Source organism: Branchiostoma belcheri, unplaced genomic scaffold (assembly GCF_001625305.1).
Source record: "Branchiostoma belcheri isolate BF01 breed outbred unplaced genomic scaffold, Haploidv18h27 scaffold13, whole genome shotgun sequence".
Taxonomy (NCBI): domain Eukaryota; kingdom Metazoa; phylum Chordata; class Leptocardii; order Amphioxiformes; family Branchiostomatidae; genus Branchiostoma; species Branchiostoma belcheri.
Window position 1 is genome coordinate 2,661,776 of NW_017802713.1, and position 4,638 is coordinate 2,666,413.

Genomic DNA, 4,638 nt, shown 5'->3' on the forward strand with positions numbered 1-4,638 from the left:
TCAAGTTGGAAGGCAAGTTCTCCGTCATAATTGCTTGCATGTACAGTTTAAAGTAAGCAATGGATAGCTTGACAGAATGTCATATCATTGATACAGCTTTCAGACGGAAAAACTTTTTAATCACAAGTAGGTGAACATACAGCCTGAAGAGTGAAGACTTTGAATTAAAGCGTGGCATTTCACACAATTTTCCGTCGTAAGTGAGTTCATATACACTTTAAATAGTATTTACTTTGATAGTGACGGAAAATGTTCCCACCATTTGAGGGTTAATACAGTGTATACTTTGAAAGTGTGTCATACATCTGCACAATGTTTTTTCGTCGCTTGTGCGCTGGAGGATGTGCAGCCAAAGTTGAACGTGCCCCTTGAATATTGTCGCCCGTGAAGTTAATCTGTAACGTTATAACATTATAGTCGGCTGCACAGAATTCGAAGGACAGGTCGGCGATGTGACGTTAAGTGCGGCTGCATTCCGCAGGTGTTTTCAATGGGGATGTTACATATTTTATTCTGCTGATCAAGTGAAAATGATGAGTTTTCTTTGACATGAGTAGTGGCGGGATAAAATATGTGAACATACAGTCTAAACAGTGAATTGTTGGAAAGTGTGTCATACCTTTGACACGGAAAAGTCCAGCCTCATAGCTGCGTGATATACAGTCGAAACTTCTAAACAATACATACATTGCTTTGCCATTGTGTCATACCATTGACACAGTTTTGGACGGAAAAGTATTTCAATCACAAGTAGGTAAACAATGGAAAGAAAAATATGCTTTTAAAGCGTGTTATACGATTGACACAGTTGTCAGACGGTAAAGTTTCCGTCAAAGTGCGTGTGTATACAGTCTAACTATAGTCAACCATTGACACAGTTTAAGACGGAAAGTACTGTGTCATAACTGCGTGATTATACAATCTAAATAGTGTACACTTTAAGTATGTCATACCATATGCATCGACAATGTTTTAGGACGGAATTCGAAAACTGTTCCTCTATAAAATGAGTGCGCTACTATGCAGTCCAACTTTGACAGTGTGTCATACGGATTGACACAGTTTTTGGAAGGCAAGTTCTCCATCATAATTGCGTGCATGAACAGTCTAAACAGTGAATACCTTTTTTTTTTGAAACATATAATGACAAGACGCGGTGGCGACACACTCAACTTAAACTTATATTATATAATAATTGTGAATACCTTGACAGGATGTCATATCATTGACACATTTTTTGGCCGGAAAAGTTTTCCGTCATAAGTATGTGAACATACTGTATAAACAGTGAAGAACACAGTTTTTAAACGGAAAAGTCTTCCGTCATAACTGCGTGGATATATACAGTCGAAACAATGCATACTTTGCTTTGACATTGTGTCATGCCATTGGCACAGTTTTAGACGTATAGGTTTAAAAACTATACATTTATTTTTATTAAAAAGTGTGTCATACGATTGACACAGTTTTTGGAAGGCAAGTTCTCCGTCATAATTGCTTGCATGAACAATCTAAACAGTGAATACCTTCAAGTTGACAGGATGCCATATCATTGACACGATTTTCGGATTGAAAAGATTTCCGTCATAAGTATGTGAACAGACAGTCTAACAGTGAAGACTTTGAAAGTGTGTCATGGTGGAAAAGTCCTCCGTCGTAACTGTATGCATATACAGTTGAAACAGAGCATACTTTGCTTTGACATTGCATCATACCATTGACACAGTTTTGGGATGGAAAGCTCTCCGTCATATATCGATATCTTAGTGAATATACAGTCAAAACAGTGTATACCTTGATATTTTGTCAAACCATTGACACAATTTTCCGGCATAAAACTTTTTCTTCATAAGTGCATAACTATATAATATAAACATTGTATAGCGGTACTTTGGCAGTGTGTCATACTATTGACACAGTTTTCGGGTGGAAACGTTTTCCGTCATCAGTGGGTGAATATACAGTCTAAACAGTATATATTTTGCCAATGTGCCATACCATTGACAAAGATTTCAGACGGAAAATGTTTCCGTCATAAGTGGGTGAATATACTTTAAACAGTATTTACATTGACAGTGTGTCATACCATTGACAGTTTGACACAGTTTTCAGACGGAAAATGTTTCCATCATTTCCATCATCAGGTTAGCCAGGGTTAGCATACTGTCAAACAGTGTATACTTTGAAGTGTGTCATACAGCTGAATATGCACAATGTTGTTTTTTTTTCGTCCCCTGTGCGCTGGAGGATGTGCAGCCGAAGTTGAACGTGCCCCTTGAATATTGGCGCCCGCGAAGTTCTGTGGTTCTGTAACGTTATAGTCGGCTGCACAGAATTTGAAGGACAGGTCGGCACTTAGAGTGCATCCTGGATACGGACCTACTCTATCCCAAAGAGATCGCACCTCAGAGCGCATCCTCGATACGGACTTACTCTACCAAGAAGACGTCGCACTTAGAGCGCATCCAGGATACGGACTTGCTCTATCTAAAGAGGACGGTCCCAGCAAGTTAAGATATACCGCAAACCCACACCGCAATAGCAGTTCAAACTTGTTTCATAATGACTTTTACCAACAAAGATAAACTTACAAGAGAAGGTTTAAATTCTGTTGTCTAAGGCGCTATATCATTCGTATTTCACCTGTGTCATTGGAATGATACAGCCTTGAACAACAGAATTTGCATGATGGTTATTGGAATGACATATCTGCCATGTTAAGGCTATGTCATTCCTATGACACAGGTAAAATATCTGCCGTCTTAGGGCTATGTCATTCCTATGACACAGGTAAAATATCTGCCGTCTTAGGGCTATGTCATTCCTATGACACAGGTAAAATATCTGCCGTCTTAGGGCTATGTCATTCCTATGACACAGGTAAAATATCTGCCGTCTTAGGGCTATGTCATTCCTATGACACAGGTAAAATATCTGCCGCCTTAGGGCTATGTCATTCCTATGACACAGGTAAAATATTTGCCGTCTTAAGGCTATATAATTTCTATGACACAGGTAAAATATCTGCCGTCTTAAGGCTATGTCATTCCTGTGACACAGGTAAAATATCTGCCGGCTATGTCATTCCTATGACACAGGTGGAAATTCTGCTGTTCAGGGCTATATCATTCCAATGGCTCAGGTGACATATATCTGCCATGTTAAGGCTATGTCATTCCTATGACACAGGTGGGAATTCTCTTGTTCAGGGCTATATCATTCAAGTGACAGGTGAAAAATCTACCGTCTTTATTTGTCAAGCAATTTTTACATGTATGTAGACATTCTAGCATTGTTCCATTTAAAGATATATGTAGTCCAAAGTTACAATTACCCCATAACTGAAATTGTCGTGAACGAAAATGAACTACATTAGAACTTACATACGTGCGCACAGCAAAACAGATTGTCTGTAAGACAACTTACGGTATGTTTCGTTAGAAACATGAATGATATGTCCCGGTCAGAATGGTTAGGGTGAACAGGGTGTAACGTGAAGTTCGAAGAAACAATTAGTATGGTTAAACTGAGTGATCCTGATAGAACAACTATTAGAGGTAAGGCTTACATGTTATCTTGCAATAAAGAATAAAATATATAGTAATACTACGCTGTGTATGCCGTATTGCCCAACGTACCAACCCGACCGCGGGTTTAATCGCCCGACAGCCGCATGTGGCCGTTACACTTTTTGTGTAACGGGGCCGTTCGAGATTCTATGAAACATTTGGAAGCATGTGTGATAACAAAAGAGACTCCGGGCCGTACCGTTACACTGGCCAGAACATCCGTATCGGACGCAATCGCCGTCCAACTATAAGCACACATACGCGTATTAGCAGCTGTTAGGGGACGTGGTTTGACCCGGAAGTAGACTGGACAGCGGTCGTCTGAAAACCCCCATGCAGACCGCAAAACACAGAAAAACCACGCCAAAATGAGTACTTAGAAGGTCAACTTTGACGGGACATATCTCGTCTTCCAGTGATTTTTGAATTTCCAACTGACCCACACACGGTGGTCTGACTCGTTGACATCACGGGGACACATAAACCAGCCTCATTTGACGTATCGTGACCGTACTACGACTTTTTGTATGGAGCATTCTAAGTACTCAATCCGGCGCGTCACACGATTCCGTGCTTCGCCATCTTGAAATCCCTGACAAGACTCGAAAAATGCAACGACTTTCAGTCAAATTTTCAGCAAATCCACGACCACTATACCAACAAGGTAGTTACCAGTCAAGTCTACGATAAACGCACTTACTTTCTATCGAATCCTCTTAAACTAACGAAGCCAAGATGTGGTAAAAATCCCCCCTTTATTTCGTGCCATACAACCCCATTTATTCCAAGCAAAATCCGCCACCATCTTGCTGCGCACGTCGTCCTCAGCGAACTGGGGCGATTTCGTCGACAGCCGACGACTCTCGGGCCTCTCCGGAGTTTCCCGAAGCTTCTCCGACCGCAATCGGAACCTGCTCGTATTCTCCTCGGAAACTTTCGAATGACGCGTCATGACGCTAGCCAATGAAATTCGAGCTCCAAACCCGGGAAACCCTTTATTTTTACCTCGGGAAACCCCGTTTGCTTTAAACCTATAAATACTCCGGACGGCCGAGCTTCAGTCAGAAGC